Source organism: Schistocerca serialis, chromosome 3 (genome assembly GCF_023864345.2).
Source record: "Schistocerca serialis cubense isolate TAMUIC-IGC-003099 chromosome 3, iqSchSeri2.2, whole genome shotgun sequence".
NCBI lineage: Eukaryota > Metazoa > Arthropoda > Insecta > Orthoptera > Acrididae > Schistocerca > Schistocerca serialis.
In genome coordinates this window covers 820,802,095-820,820,176 of record NC_064640.1, presented here as the reverse complement: position 1 = coordinate 820,820,176, position 18,082 = coordinate 820,802,095, and the positions used below count along the sequence as shown (strand labels likewise).

The following is an 18,082-nucleotide window of genomic DNA, read 5'->3' as shown; positions in this document are numbered from 1 at the left end:
CATCGAAACAAAGGAGTCCCCATCAGCTCTCTTACGTACGAGGTACCAGGGTGAATAAGGTTCACTGCCATCCTTAGCTTGGCGTTCCCCCATGGGAGGGGAATGATTTAGGATCAGAATTTCTTGCATTGTACTGAGACGTGGAACTCTTAGAGACTGCTGGTGGCTGATCACCGCCAAGTGATGATGTGGTACACTTCATTGCGCATCATCTGCCCCGATGCCACCCACTCTGACCAGGGGCCCTCCCCACGGGCGCCACCCAGCCACAGCAAAGGCCACCTGGCACGATGGCCATTGCCGGGAGTCCTGATGCCCCAGAGTGACAGGCATATCCTTGGCATATGTTGGGAGTTAACAGCGCAGGCATCAGCAGAGCCATCCCCGTTTTGTCAGGGGGCTACAACCAACAGGGTACATGGTGGCCCCACCACAACGGACTGGCTGCCATGCTGGATATGAGGTGCAAAATAAGTCCATGGTCATCGTTGGTGCAGAAAGCGACACTGCACAGTGCATGGTGGAAAACACATTCAGGAAGGTTCCTTGCCCAAGAGATGGAGGATGAGCTGGACTGCAATGCAACGGCAAGGAAGTGGGCTAAAGATCTCTATAGACAATGGACAGGATAAACCATGTAAGGCGCCCTTCCCCAATTCGCTCACTCTTTGGGAAAATTTTGAAAAATGGAGGTCAAACCCTACAGGGGACCACCCCATAGAGGCCGAAACGTATGAGACTCATTTTTCTCACCTCTTAGGACAGACAGGAATACCTCGGGCCTATTGTAATCCCTGGACCCGCAGGGGGGAGTGTGTGTAGTGATTGGCCGCATATGGTAGGTCGATTAGAGCGCTAACTATCACTAGTAGCTGTTGTAACGTTCATACTGTAAGCAAAGACACATTTTTATCATAGCAGTTCATCAACACATTTCTTTATTCGTTTGAATTTTGTAAATGATAGAATGACGACGGAATAAGAGAGATAATAATTGGAAGTGTAAAACTATGTGAAATGGTGTGATTTACATTTAATATTTTAAAAATTACATTCAAATCCTCTGCTTGTAACTTCTTGTTATGCATATTAGAGTGCACAGGTAAAGGTGGCTGTCAGCAACAAATAAGACAAAGTAGATGAGTGTAGGCTCTCACAGAACACGAACGGGGGAAACTGGAGGACACTTCAGATTTGCATGTTCAAGATGATACATGTAAATAAAGTACAGCTATTAAGAAATGGAAAATGAGACTAAAATCATAAAATATGGATTTATGTGAGGATTAATGGTGTGAGTGGTCACAAAAACAAATCTGTTATACAATAGAGAGACTTTCATTGACAAAGAAACCATGTGATCACAAGGTGTGTAAAGATACTACTAAAGTGCACTGCTATAAATTAACATTATACGCAGCAAGACTATTTTCTAATACTCTTAATATGCTCCTTGTTATTATTATGTATAAAACATTAACTCCAGCAGCTTACTCATGCAGAAATAATATATGAAAAGGAAGATTTGTTACATATATTAAGACATAACACAAGTTCAAAAACATTAAGGCAAGTAGTTTTTGAAGTGATCAGCATACAGAGAAGTGTATCTGTGAATTATATAGATACCCACAAGGAAATATTAAACTATTTATAAGGAATCTGGATTCCTTACTGTGCTATCTGTCAGGCAGCAGCAAGCAGTTAATGGTCTGTGGTGACTTCAATGCACATTTTCTAAAGGATCCTGATAGGAAAAATAGGGAACTTTATTTGGATCACACAATTTGATTCCAGTAATTAACTTTCCAACACAGATGGATAAAGACTGTAGGACCCTAATTGGTTTTAAAGCTCAAAGCCAGAAAAATACCGTTTACCCAGTAACAAATGCTCTCTCTGAACATGATGCACTGTTTGTTAGGATAAATTACCTAGTGCCTTACAGTATGGATACACTTAAGTGGAAATCAGAATAATTAATGCCTCCACAACAGATGTTTTTAAGAACAGCTTACAAGAGATAACCTGAGATGAAATTTATGCTGAACCAAATGCTAAATTAAATTTTATCTATTCCATGATAAATTCATTTAATTATTTGAAAATACCTTTCCATATATGCTAATTAGAAAGAATATTAAATGGCCATATGAAAACCATGGATCACTACAGCGATTAAAATATCATCTTCAAGGAAAAGGAAAATGTACCTATTAGCAAGAACAAGTATTGATCCAGCTGTAGTTGCACACAACAAAACTACTCAAAATTACTAAGAAAAATTATTAAAAATTCAAGAAACCTTCACATCACGTCAGAAATCAGTAATTCTGACAACAGACTTGGGGCTTTATGGAATGCAGTGAAACGAGAGACAGGACAACGAGGCACAGGATATCACCACTACTGAACTGAATGGCAGTGATGTAATGATGAGTCACGGGTAGTAAGTACATTTAATAACTGGTAGAAAGTATAGGGACAAACAGTTAAAGGGGAAAATCACAGCAGTGTGTTGAAACTCTCATAAAATTCAATCATATGAATGTATTACCAACTTCTCCTTCTGAAATTCAGAGAATTATCCATACTCTTGAAAATAAAAGCTCATCTGGTTTAGATAGTGTTTCCAATACAATATTATAAAGTTTTGTTCCAATATAAAAAGCATGGTCTTATCTGAAATATGTGATGTATCACTAACATAACTCATTTTTCCAAAGAGGCTGAAATATTCTGTTGTCAAACCTCTCTTTAAGAAAGGTGATAAAAAGAGATGTCAGTTCAATAACTACTGACCAGCTTCACTGCTGACACCATTTTCCAAAATGTTTGAGAAAGTGATGTATTCTAGAATATTATCTCACCTTAGCAGCACTGATATCCTCAACGAACCACAGTTTGGGTTTCAGAAGAGTTGCTCTACTGAGAATTCCATTTACATATTCCCTTGCCAAATTTTACGAGCACTAAATAATAAAATAGCGCCATCTGGTATTTTCTGCAACTTATCTAAGGCATCCGATTATGTGAATCGCAGCATTCTCTTAGATAAATTGAAGTTTGGTGGGATTGATGGTATAACCAACCAATCAATGCCATAGCTACACAAAAGACTGCAGAATGTTGTACTTAGTAAGTCTAGCAATATATTCCAGGGATTTAATTTTGGAACTCTTAAAACAGCTTAGTTCAGTTGAATTTGCACTTAGAATCATTGTAAACCTTGGGGAGACAAATCAGTAAGGTGACATATTTTGCATACTTTAATTCAATAATGTCATATGGCATAATGTCCTAGGGTAACTCATCTTTCTTTTGTAAGTCTTCGTTGCTCAAAAATGTGGGCCCAGAATACTATGTAATGTTCACTAATGATCATCTTGAAGACATTTGTTTAACTCTAGCAATACCAACACAATTTTCCCGACAGTTGCCCTAAAAAAAATTTTTTAAACAGAAATATTCATTATTTGTTCTTTACTTGCATCAACAACATACTTTTTAAATACATACTAATATGTAAGTAGGGTCCAGAACCTAAAAATATCTTTTACCAAACTCTTAGTAATATCAACGCACTTTCAGTAATGTGGGCTATCAATGAGTGCTACTTTAAGCCCGCCATAAAAATAATTTAAGAAATGGAAATTTCATCAAGATTTTTATTTACAACATACTACTTAAATAGTTACTGATGTGCAAGTATGGACCTAAACCTGAAAATATTTAGTATGACATTCACTGGGAAAGTGACATCTAATCCTAAGATTTAAATTTTTGGGGTAAGTTTAACTGAAAATTTTAAAGCATTTGCAGAATCTGGTAGAAGAATTCATTAAAAATCTATAAACATTTCTTTTTTAATCTTAAAATATAAAGTAACTGACTAGATTACGATATTTTTATAAAGCGGACATTCCACCAGGACATGAGCAAATGTTTGCAAGGGAATGATACTGCCTACGGGTAAATTAAGAGGGATTTGGAAAAAAAGAGAAGCAGCTGTATGAATATCATGAGCTTAGATGGAGAACCAGTACCAAGCAAACGGGGGAAAGCAGAAATGTGGAAGAAATATATAGATGAGCTATACAAGGGAAATTAAGTTGAAGGCAGTATTATAGAAAGGGGAAAAGGAAGTAGATGAAGATGAGATGGGAGCTACGATACTGCAAGGGTAATTTGACCTAGGACCAAAAGATCTATGCTGAAACAAGGCCCCTTAGGTACATTTTTATCAGTAACATCTGCTGATGTCCTTTTGAGAACCAGTCATGACAAAACTACGCACCCTGGTGTGCAAAATATATGAGACAACAGGCAAAATACCTTCAAACTTCCAGAAGAATAATTCCAATTCCAAAGGAAGCAGTTGCTGACAGGTGTGACTATTACCAAAATATCAGTATAGTAATTCACGGTTGCAAAATACTGAAATTATTTACAAAAGGGAAAAACTGGTAGAAGCCAACACCAGGAAAGATTAATAGCAATTATAAGGGTTGAAGGGCATGAAAGGGAAGAAGTGATTGAGAAGGGAAAGAGACAGGGCTCTAGCCTATCCTTGGTGTTATTCAACTGGTACAATGAGCAAGCAGTGAAGGAAACCAAAGAAAAACTTAGAAATAGTGTTTACGGGTAATCATGCACAGGGCTCAAATTTATGTCACACACTGTCCGTTTTGCTATCAAGATGTAATTCCACTGTTTATGCCCTGGTTCCTTCTATCTTTAAATTTATATTTATCAACATTTACTTAGCAAATATTTGGTTACATATCCAGTTATTTTCTGAGCTAATGTTTCCCATCATTTCAAAATGGTAAGGATCTGTAACAAGAGTTATGCTATCTTGGTTGATTAAATTGCCTTCCCAGTCTCTCATACATGCTTCTCTTATCTGGGCACAAGCAACCCATCCTCATGAATTTTTTGTACCAGTGCTAAATGGCCTTCCTTGTTGGTGGCTTCTTACCATACTTGGTTTTAAGCATCCATTGAACAGCTGTAGTACACTCGTTTTTGTCGAACTCCAACACACAGAAAACCTGCCACGTTTGCGACTAGCCCTGACTATCGGCAAATTACCAAACTACATGGTATACATGGAAAAAAACCTACAGGGTTTCTCTTCAAGACGACATGTATGATATCTGTACAATGTTTGGTTCTTACGCAATAAATAATTGAAAGTGTTCCCGGACTTTATGTACACCCTGTATTAAAGCTACACAGTTTTTCTCCATTACATTATCTCACATTATAATACATTTCACCATATAAATGCAACCTTGCATGGGTTTGCAATACTAGCATTGACAACTGCTATAGCCAATTTTCTGATCACATCCTAGTAATTAACAGTAAACCTCAATGAAGATTCTTTAAAGAATCTAACACTCATGTATAAAACAATTTCAGACTGTATGATTACTCTACAAACGAGTTAATGTGTTAAATATATTTGACATTAATCATGTAAGTGAGAAAAGTTTAGAAAAGATTTGAAATTACGTGTAAAGTTAGTTGGAAGTTGCTAAGTGCTCTCATTCTCAAATTCTGGGTGAATATAGCCTGGACAACTTGCACGCCCTGAGTTACGCTGCCTCAAGATACGTGCATCATTTCTAACTATAAGACTTTTATTACTGTGCCCGACTTTTAACATAAGATTTATACCTCTTAATGAGTAAATTATGACAGAATTTTAATGTTTTAAATTTGGCCAATAATTAAATGAAATACTGAAAGTCAAATTTTTGTTGCCCTTGGAAGCCATCAGATAGGCAATCTGTAACTGGAATCATGAACCATATGCCAAATAGTGGGTTAGATGTTTAGTAACACAGTTTACACAACAAACGTAAGACTATGAATACATCTCAATACTGTTTCAAATTGCATCATACATGTATTCTATTTCAAGGCAATTTATACTTTTCATCATCACTGAAAACTCATTAATAAACCCAAGACAATTTACTGTTCATAATATTACTGTGTGGAGTGTAGCCATGTATGGAAGTGAAACGTGGACAATAAATAGTTCAGACAAGAAGAGAATAGAAGCTTTCGAAATGTGGTGCTACAGAAGAATGCTGAAGATTAGATGGGTAGATCACATATCTAATGAGGAGGTATTGAATAGAATTGGGGAGAAGAGGAGCTTGTGGCACAACTTGACTAGAAGAAGGGATCGATTGGTAGGACATGTTCTGAGACATCGAGGGATCACCAATTTAGTATTGGAGGGCAGTGTGGAGGGTAAAAATCGTAGAGGGAGACCAAGAGATGAATACACTAAACAGATTCAGAAGGATGTAGGCTGCAGTAGGTACTGGGAGATGAAGAAGCTTGCACAGGATAGAGTAGCATGGAGAGCTGCATCAAACCAGTCTCAGGACTGAAGACCACAACAACAACAACAACAACAACAATATTACTGTATTTCATACACCACTGGCAGTCTTCTGTAGTGTTTGGAAAAGAATTAACAGTAAAATATTATATTTTCAAAGGAGACAGGTGCATTTTGCACATATTGTCAAAATGACCATCTACTAGGAGCGGGACAACAATCATCACTACACATAATACAAAGTGTGATAAAAAAAGTAATGGGAATTTTTTTATTTCGTGGGCTTCATACATCTGATCTTCAATTTCTTTCCTTTTTTTTCTCTTGTTGATACACATGTTCCTGATATATGTTTGGGATTTTCAGCTGTTTTAAATATTTATTTTATTGTTCACAGTCGAAAAGGTTATACGTGTTTTCAGAGTCCCTGGAAAATGTTTTACTTTCGAAAAAGGTGGATCAAAGAATTTACACTAAATTTTAAACAATGGAAACTCCAGGCAGGAGTATCCAACATAGGAAAAGATAGACTGCTACTTACTGTTAGTTGCAGATAGGCACAATTAAAAGATGCTTACAAATACGCTTTCAGCAACAGCCTTCATTGCAAAAGGAGACACACACTCCATTCATTCACACAAGCAAGGACACCTCATGAACTACTGACCGCCAACTCCGGCAGCTGGGGTCAGACCTAAGATGCTGGAGTTGGTGGTCATGTGTGCGTGAGGTGTGCTTGCTTGTGTGAATGAATGGTGTGTGTTTCTATTTTTCCAATGAAGGCCATTGCTAAAAGGTTATTTGAGTCTTTTAACTGTGCCTGTCTCCAATTTAGTGTGTTATCTTTACAGTAAGTAGCAATCTATGTTTTCCCCACACTGTTGCACTAAATTTTGCTTGAAAAATTGAATAAAGTGTAGCACAACATTTGAAATACTGACTGTGGCTTTTGGCAACTCTACTATGAGTAAGACAAGAATTTATGAGGGGTATGAACATTCCAAAGAGGGTTGAGAAGACAAAGACAGTAACCGTTCTGGATGCTCTAGCACATCATTACTTATAAAGTGGAAGTAGTAAAGAAAATGGCTCTGGAAAACCACCAAATCACCATCAGAGACGTTGCTGATGATGTCAGCGTATCCTTTGGCTCATGCCAAGTTTTTTTTTTTTTTTTTTTTTTTTTTTTTTTTTTTTTTGTGGGTGTTTTGGGAATTAAACGTGAACCAGCAGCAAAGTTTGCTCCAAAATCATGGAATTTTGACCAAAAACGTCGCCACCTAGACTTCACTCAGGAAATGCTGAACAAAGTTGACAACAATCCAGAACTTCTAAATAAGATTAAAACAGGTGACAAAACATGGGTATACGGGTATGACACTAACACCAAGACCCAATCATCCCAATGGAAACTGCCTGAAGAGCCAGGACTGAAAAAAATTCAACAAATTCGATCACATGCCAAGGTTCTTCTCACTGTTTTCTTCAATGACAATTGGATAGTGCATCAAGAGTTCTTGTCTTATCGTTGTACAGTCAATAAGGAACACTACCTGTAAGTTAAGTGCTGTTTGCATGAAGCAGTCCTAAAAAAAACCTGCCAGAACTGTGGCAAAACTACTCGTGGAAATTGCACCACGATAATGCTCCCGTTCACATCTCAATGCTTGATCACGATTTTTTGGCAAAAGCCAAAAACGTTATGTCGCCTCAGCCACCATACTCACCAAACATGGCCAAATGCAACTTCTTCCTATACCTGAGGTCGATGAAAACAATGAGAGAACGTTGTTTTGCCACCCCTGATGAGATAAAAACAGAATCACTGAAGGAGCTGAACATCATAACGAAAAGTGAATTTCAGAAGCACTTCCAAGATTGGAAAAAGTGCTGGCGTAAGTGTATCATATCTGAGGGGGATTACTTTGAAGCGGAAAAGGCTGATGATTATGAATAAACAAAGATTCTTTAGGAAAATAAAAATTTCCATTACTTTTTGATCACAAATCATACATAGGGTAATTATCAACAATATTACAATAACACAGTGTCAAGAAGAGAGACATCTTGTAATAACAGAGACCAATTGAACTCACTGGTGAAATATTTCGGCGAGGAAGTTGGCAAGTATATCTGTGAACTTGTCCCCTCCGAAGTTTGCTTTATACACATGGCCTTTCACTGTGTACATTCCTGCACAGCACAATACAACTGTAACATCCATTGTAGCTCCCCCCAGGCGATAAACGAGGCACATCCTGCAGGAGGTATGTAATCATTACTCATAAATTATTTATAAATACAAATTATATAATTACAAAGAATGTTATACTAAACAACGATTACTCAATTTCTGGATAAAAAAACACAAAAAATTAAATCCAGTAATTATTTACAAGAACTGACTAATTTATATATGGGAGTATACAGGTTTGATTCCTCATCCTACCATCCAAATTAAGGATTACACAAAATAACAAGAAGAATACATAAATTTTCTCACATGACATCTGTCCTCTAGGTTCTTGAAAGATGCTGTCACCATTAAAACAACATATTTCATTATAACACAGTCCAAGCAGAAACAACTGAATAACACATGCACATATTTCTGTATGTGGTTTCTTTATTTTATCAGATAAAAAGGAAGAAATATAAAAGATTAACATTTTGTCAACCCAGAACATTAGGAACAGAACATTAGCTCATGAGGAGATGTGAAGGAAATGGCACTGGAATCAAATTATTATTGCATTTCTTTGAAGTGAGAAGAGGAAATCACAGAAAACTTAAATTAAAATGGCCAGGTGGAGATTTGAACCTCACTCATCTTGAAAGTGAGTTCAGATTTTGGTTTGTTATATCAACTCAATTTGAAAAAATTTAAGAGAATCATTTGATGATTACATTTCAATTATGTCCCTTTTTGCAGCTCTCTCTCTCTCTCTCTCTCTCTCTCTCTCTCTCTCTCTCTCTCTCTCTCTCTCTCTCTCTCTCTCTCTCTCTGTCTCTCTCTCTCAATAAAAGTCTGAAGCATCCACATACCTCACCACCATAAACACACTGAACAATGGATGCCCATACAGGACATGGGGATTTGCACCTAAATTATATTGGTATTTTTTCACACATCTATGTAGGTTTAAGATCATTATCAAAATCTATAACATCTACCACAGTCTCAGCAAACACACTTTGGTTTACATAGATAACATAACCAAATATCTGCATTTTACAGTTCTGAAAAATTACACCCTGTTACTGAATTTTCCTTAGCATAAAATGCAAAAGAGACTGAGCCTCAGAATGTAGAACAGCTGTACAGCCGGTACTAGACTGTCTGCGATTCTAAACTGTTACTTCCGGAGCCAACTAAACCAAACAACCAGAAATGAATGAAGTCATCACCAGCCAATGGCACTGCCCGTTAACTATGACCTGCTGCCTTTTCAGGGATTGGGATTCTGTTGTATAGGGGTAATTATAAGGAATGTTACTTACAACCAGTGAGGTGCCAGTATTGTAATTTGGCTGGGAATGACTTCCTATGCATGTGAGTGGTGCCAGCTGTGTGCAGCACAAGACGAAGCAATGGCCACAAAGTGCATCAGTGTTCTGAATAACAGTGGGCTATTATCCTTCATAAGGAATAGTGTAGTTTGTTCTTGTAACCATGCCTGTGTGTATTGTGGTTGATGCTTTCATTAGAGTGGTGTGTTAAGAGTTTGCACAATGCCAAAAACAGAAACAATGACAATCCAGAAAATGGATGAACTCTTGGCAAGGCAGTTTGCCGAGCTAAAGGAGATAAATGAAGCTTTGCAAAGAGAAGGAGACTTTTAATAGCGAGAATGAGCATAAACAAGTGGATGTAGTGGAAGCAAAAGCTTTGGTTAGTTCACCTATCCCTTCTCTGGATCCTGTCACAGCTAATCTAGCAACTCCTTTTTCGGATAAGGCAACCGAGGATGTCTCAATGTTCAGTGATGACCTGGAAGCTGCCGCTAGGTTGGGCAGTTGGTCAGACAAGACATTCTTGGATGTGTCTAAATTACAGTTGGTTGTGATGCAAGCAGCATACATCAGTACCATCAAGTGCTGGATAAAGCACAGACATTTAAGCAGCTTAAGAAGGCCCACTAAGCACATTATCGCAAGCAGAATATTGCAAGGCTTTTTTAGAGAACAGCTTAATGGGTTGTCTCAAAAGTGAAGTGAGTTGGTAGAGGCATTCATAGGCAGAATTAGGAAAATCAATGCTAACTTGTACGAGTTTACACAGAAAGTAGAAGCAGACAGAATTACTCCACAAGAAGAGGAGAACAGGAATCAGATGTGTTTTTAAGAGGACTTCCAGCAGACATGTCATGGAGAGCGACAATGGAAAACCCGAAGGATTTTGCTGCCACCATTATGGCTGCTAAGCAAGTGGAAGAGATCAATATTGTGGCCTGAGGACAAGATAAGGGTTGTGTGTTTCTTTTTCCACACAAAGGTAAAATGCTACAGCTGTGGACATATGGACCATGTTAAAAAGCAATGCAGAAAACTTCAGTGTTACAAATGTGGGTGGGTACTGACCTTCAGATGATGCGTGTTGCAGAGGTACTGGAATGCAATAACAAGATGGACATGTTGCACTATATTGTGCACTGAAGCCTGGTACATGTGAAGGAAATAGATGGGGATTGTATGGTTTTGGAAAGTGTGGATGATTTTAGCTCTGATAAGTTGAGCTTATAGATTGCAAACTTCGACATCATGGACGAGTATAATCTGGGTAGGTCGTGTGAGGACCTTTGCCACAACCAGACCATCAACACAATTGCATTATGCGAGAAGGTAAAACAATTTGGAGGGAAGAGATAAGTCAACAATGAAAGTCTTGTTAATATGATTTGTCAACCTGTTCAATCCCAGTCAATCATTACCTGCAATACTGGTAACTCGCCATACCATACCAACGGTTAACAATGCTCTAGTGTATAAGAAGCCGTACAGGATACCTAGGCACCTATAACCTATACTGGAAGAATTTATTGATCAACTGCTGGCTGAGGGCAATACTGAATCAAGTTACAGTCCATGGGCAGCTATCATTGTAATAGTCCTGAAAAAATCATAGAATGGAACAAAAAAGCATAGATTTTGCTGCATGAGCGGTGATGGACAGACATCCTGTACTAAATATAATGGAGATTAGAGAGAACTTAAGTCAATGTAAATACTTCACAATGTGTATGAGGAGTGGTTATCACTGTTGGAAGTGGTTCTGGAAGGGCGGCCAAAGACCACATTTACTGTCCCTTTGAGTCACTATCAATATTTTAGGCTGCCATTTGGTCTGAAGAATGTGCCAGCTATCTCGGAGGCTATTAGTATCCGATGGAGTGCTCAGAGGATTAAAATCAAGACTGTTTTTTATCTCAACAACATAACTGCATTTTCTAAGGATATGGAAGAGCACATGCAATGGTCAGAGGAATTCTTTAAGAGGCTAAATCCAGCACAGTTAACACTCTGTAATGAGAGGAAGATGTGAATATTGACGCACGCCTAACTTCTGCAGAATGTGTTTTCTTACCACCACAAACTACATAGCAGTTTCAATCATTTTTATGGTTCTGTAATTAATAATGGGAATTCATTGAAGAGTTTACCGAAATTGCTAAGCTATTGAATCATTTGTTGAAAAAAGGTGTGGAATTTCCATAGTCAACTTTTAGACAGCGTTTGAAAAATTGAAGGGAGCATTGACAACAAACCTGGTACTGATATTCCCAAACTATGAGGGACAATTTATTCTGTCATGTTTCACTAGGCATGGCCTCCACCTCAGAAGGTATGGGAAGGGGAAGCTGGAAAAGCTTATAGACGACAGTGTAGTGGGTGTTGGTAGGATCACTCATGGAAAAATTCCTGTAGTAATTGATGTTGAAGCTGCACTTATTTTAGAGTGAAGACAGCTGATATGTATAACTGCTAAAAGGAAGTCCCTCTAACTAAAGGCTTATATTCAGAGGAAGTCATGTTTCCAAGAAGAGAAGGAATTAGCATATTTCATCAAAATATAAAAGGTATTAGAGATAAAGTTAGTGAACTGCTTACAGATGTGATTCTGGAATTATTGGTATATTGGAGTACCACAAAATAATTTGACAATTCAGGGGCTTCCTTTACCAGGATACAGATTAGCTGGCTGTTTTTCAAGGAGTTCTTTGTGGGGTGGGGAATTTGCTTCTTGTTGTTGTGGTCTTCAGTCCTGAGACTGGTTTGATGCAGCTCTCCGTGCTACTCTATCCTGTGCAAGCTTCTTCATCTCCCAGTACCTACTGCAACCTACATCCTTGTCAATCTGCTTAGTGTATTCATCTCTTGGTCTCCCTCTACGATTTTTACCCTCCACGCTGCCCTCCAATACTAAATTGGTGATCCCTTGATGCCTAAGAACATGTCCTACCAACCGATCCCTTCTTCTAGTCAAGTTGTGCCACAAACTTCTCTTCTCCCCAATCCTATTCAACACCTCCTCATTAGTTATGTGATCTACCCATCTAATCATAAGCATTCTTCTGTAGCACCACATTTCGAAAGCTTCTGTTCTCTTCTTGTCCAAACTATTTATCGTCCATGTTTCACTTCCTTACATGGCTACACTCCACACAAATACTTTCAGAAACGACATCCTGACACTTAAATCTATACTCAATGTTAACAAATTTCTCTTCTTCAGAAATGCTTTCCTTGCCATTGCCAGTCTACATTTCATATCCTCTCTACTTTGACCATCATCAGTTATTTTGCTCCCCAAATAGCAAAACTCCTTTACTACTTTAAGTGTCTCATTTCCTAATCTAATACCCTCAGCATCACCCGACTTAATTTGACTACATTCCATTATCCTCATTTTGCTTTTGTTGATATTCATCTTATATCCTCCTTTCAAGACACTATCCATTCCGTTCAACTGCTCTTCCAAGTCCTTTGCTGTCTGTGACAGAATTACAATGTCATCGGCGAACCTCAAAGTTTTTATTAACTTCTCCATGGATTTTAATACCTACTCCAAATTTTTCTTTTGTTTCCTTCATTGCTTCCTCAATATACAGATTGAATAACATCGGGGAGAGGCTACAACCCTGTCTCACTCCTTTCCCAACCACTGCTTCCCTTTCATGCCCCTCAACTCTTGTAACTGCCATCTGGTTTCTGTACAAATTGTAAATAACCTTTCGCTCCCTATATTTTACCCCCGCCACCTTTAGAATTTGAAAGAGAGTATTCCAGTCAACATTGTCAAAAGCTTTCTCTAAGTCTACAAATGATAGAAACGTATGTTTGCCTTTCCTTAATCTTTCTTTTAAGATAAGTCGTAGGGTCAGTATTGCCTCACGTGTTCCAATATTTCTACGGAATCCAAACTGATCTTCCCCTAGGTTGGCTTCTACTAGTTTTTTCATTCGTCTGTAAAGAATTCGCATTAGTATTTTGCAACCATGACTTATTAAACTGATAGTTTGGTAATTTTCACATCTGTCAACACCTGCTTTCTTTGGGATTGGAATTATTATATTCTTCTAGAAGTCTGAGGGTATTTCGCCTGTCTCATGCATCTTGCTCACCAGATGGTAGAGTTTTGTCAGGACTGGCTCTCCCAAGGCCGTCAGTAGTTCTAATGGAATGTTGTCTACTCCCGGGGCCTTGTTTCGACTCAGGTCTTTCAGTGCTGTGTGAAACTCTTCACGCAGTATCGTATCTCCCATTTCATCTTCATTTTCATCCTCTTCCATTTCCATAATATTGTCCTCAAGTACATCGCCCTTGTATAGACCCTCCATATACTCCTTCCACCTTTCTGCTTTCCCTTCTTTGCTTATAACTGTGTTTCGATCTGAGATGCTGATATTCATACAAGTGGTTCTCTTTTCTCCGAAGGTCTCTTTAATTTTCCTGTAGGCAGTATCTATCTTACCCCTAGTGAGATAAGCCTCTATATCCTTACATTTGTCCTCTAGCCACCACTGCTTAGCCATTTTACACTTCCTGTCGATCTCATTTTTGAGACGTTTGTATTCCTTTTTGCCTGCTTCATTTACTGCATTTTTATATTTTCTCCTTTCATCAATTAAATTCAATATTTCTTCTGTTACCCAAGGATTTCTACCAGCCCTCGTCTTTTTACCTACTTGATCCTTTGCTGCCTTCACTACTTCATCCCTCAAAGCTACCCATTCTTCTTCTACTGTATTTCTTTCCCCCATTCCTACCATTTGTTCTCTTACGCTCTCCCTGAAACTCTGTGCAACCTCTGGTTTAGTCAGTTTATCCAGGTCCCATCTCCTTAAATTCTCACCTTTTTGCAGTTTCTTCAGTTTTAATCTACAGTTCATAACCAATAGATTGTGGTCAGAGCCCACATCTGCCCCTGGAAATGTCTTACAATTTAAAACCTGGTTCCTAAATCTCTGTCTTACCATTATATAATCTATCTGAAATCTGTCAGTTTCTCCAGGCTTCTTCCATGTATACAACCTTCTTTTATGATTCTTGAACCAAGTGTTAGCTATGATTAAGTTGTGCTCTGTGCAAAATTCTACCAGGCGGCTTCCTCTTTCATTTCTTAGCACCAATCCATGTTTACCTACTACGTTTCCTTCTCTCCCTTTTCCTACTACCGAATTCCAGTCACCCATGACTATTAAATTTTCGTCTCCCTTCACTATCTGAATAATTTCTTTTATTTCGTCATACATTTCTTAAATTTCTTCGTCATCTGCAGAGCTAGCTGGCATATAAACTTGTACTACTGTAGTAGGCATGTATTTTAAATTAACTAAGGCATTTGATTGTGTAGATCACAAAATACTGCTCCAGAAGTTGGACCATTACGGAATATGGGGAGTAGCTCACAATTGGTTCACCTCTTATTTTAGCAACAGACAGCAAGAGGTTATTATTCACAATGTTGAGAATGGCTGTGATGTGGGGGTCTCAGTGGGGTACAGTCAAGTGGGGGCAGACCCAGGGATCAGTGTTGGTGCCACTCCTGTTCCTTATTTATATAAATGATATGCCGTCTAGTATTATGGGTAACTCTAAAATATTTCTGTTTGCTGATGACGCTAGCTTGGTAGTAAAGTATGTTGTGTCCAGCATTGACCTAAGTTCATGGCTTGTAGAAAATAAATTAACTCCAAATCACAGTAAGACTCAGTTTTTACAGTTTCTAACACACAATTCAACAAAACCTGACATTTTAATTTCACAGAGTGGGCATATTTAGTGAAACTGAACAGTTAAAATTTCTAGGTGCTCAGATAGATAGTAAACTGTCGTGGGAAGCCCACATTTAGGATCTTGTTCAAAGACTTAATGCTGCCATTTTTACTATTGGAACAATATCTGAAGTGAGCGATCATTCGACACAAAAATTAGTCTACTTTGCTTATTTTCATTCGCTTGTATCATATGGTGGTATATTTTGGGGTAAGTTCTTGTTGTATTGTAGAGTGCATTTACTTAAATTTATGGATTGACTTTTTTTGGGTTCATATACATTTTATTTTTATCTATTATTACTTTTATGTTGTAATTTCATGTACTGACATGTTCCATGACCTGGGAGATTTTCTCCTCAGTTTGGTCCTATGGAACTTGACATGTAAATAAAATAAATAAAATTAATTTGAATGTTGATTTTTGTGCATCATTATCTGACAGGCCATTACTAAATTTGATCACAATGTGCTTCTCAATTTGAAGACAAGCTATTGAAAACAATACGTATGATCCTACGACTATTTCCCCACGCTGTAGTTGCAAAGTGTGACATCTTTATCAGATTGGAAGTTTATTAATGTTATTTTTGCTGTAAATTAGTCAAAAATATAATATTGAAATCTTTACCAAATTAATTTGATGTGTATCTTATAAACTGAGATTGACAAAGTCCTAAGTCTGGAAAGTAAAGTCATCTCACCGAACTGAGAGGTGAAGTGAAAACTATACTTAAAAATAACCCATCTTTAATCCAGTTTCTAAAAATATGGATTGTACCTAGTAAGATGTCCTAGGTCTTTGAGGCATGTGGTTTACAATATATCATGTGAGTTTGGTGTGAATTATTACAACAGTGTTATCACATTATTAATGAACAGTGCAAGAAACACTCCAAAATGTATAACTAAGACGTTGTGAGAAACCATTCATTGCAAAGCATGGTGTTACCAACACACACAAATTATTATTTGACAACACTGAAATCCTGGCACACACCTTGTGTTACTGGGATTCATTTATCAAGAAAGCAGTGGAGATCCACAAGTGTCCTAAATTTTTTAATGGAGTTGATGGCGTCACCTGAATCCCAACATGGTGGAAAGATCTAGAAAACAATATAAACCCCATACTAATGTGAGTGGCTGATCTGTTTCCTTATCATTGTTGTGGTATTATTGGTAAAGCGAGCATAAGCATGAGCATGAGCAGTACTAAAGAAAGCACGAGAGCTTTAAATCTGACAGATATGTGTTGACTAGAGTTTGTTTACATCTTACAGTTTGTCAAACCAAGGTATTAAGGAGACATTTTGGGAACTTGCTTACCTGTTTTACCTGTTTTGGTGAATTTCAGTAGTTGTTTCTGTTCGAGTGAGTGTATGTTCAGTGAATTCTGGAAGTAGTCAAAGTTACAGGTTTTTAGTTATTCCAAGATAGATACCAGAGACTTTATGCTCATTTCATTAATAATGTATCAAGTTACATCTTCATTTTAATATTTGGTGGCTAAAATCTGCTTCATTTTAAATGATCAAGACTTTTTATTTAAAAAAAAAAAATTACACGGACATGATCAAATCTGGTAGAAGTAATATTACTGAATATATTGCTGTGTTAGTCTAGAACAAAATTAGGTAAGTAGAACCCAACAACATACAGATACTAACTTTATATAAATTAATCCATTGAGTAGGAGGAGTTGTCAAACAGAAATTATATCAGTTGTTTTTAAAACTTTTATTATGTGCCTGCACCCTTAATTTGTAGGTGATGTTTTCAAATATTTTTACGGCTGAGTAAGTTAAGTTGTGAATAGTGGAGGCAATTTTTGTTCCAAGTGTTAGACTTACAAACAATACTACTATTTTTAAATTGTGCCTGATGCCTCACAACAAACTTCATAAGAGAGGTTGTTAGGATGCCTAAATTTTTAATCAATTGCCTTCATGAAGTTTGAGGATGACCACCATATATCCTTACGGAATATTTCTGTATGATGAATATCTTGGTGGTAAAGGATGTTGTGTGCAAAATTGGCTCGGATTCAAATAGTGCAGGTCATGACCTAAGTTTGTGGCTTGTAGAAAATAAACTAACGCTAAATCACAGTAAGACTAAGTTTTTAGTTTCTAGCACAAAATTCAACAAAACCTGACGTTTTAATTGCAAAGAATGGGCATATGATTAGTGAAACTGTAAAGTTGAAATTTCTAGGTGTTCAGATAGATAGTAAACTGTTGTGGAAAAGTCAAGTTCAGGATCTTGTTCAAAGACTTTGTGCTGCCACTTTTACTATTCGAATGATATCTGAAGTGAGTGATCATTCAACATGAAAATTAGCCTACTTTGCTTATTTTCATTCGCTTATATCATATGGTATTATATTTTGGGGTAACTCATCCCACTCTAAAACGATATTTTTGGCTCAGAAAGAGGCAGT

At 37.4% G+C, this 18,082-nt stretch overlaps 1 pseudogene; it reads right to left on the bottom strand.

Moving 5' to 3' along the window:
• Positions 1-18,082, bottom strand: part of LOC126471245 (heat shock 70 kDa protein 14-like) — a 196,715-nt pseudogene that overhangs the window by 47,287 nt on the left and 131,346 nt on the right.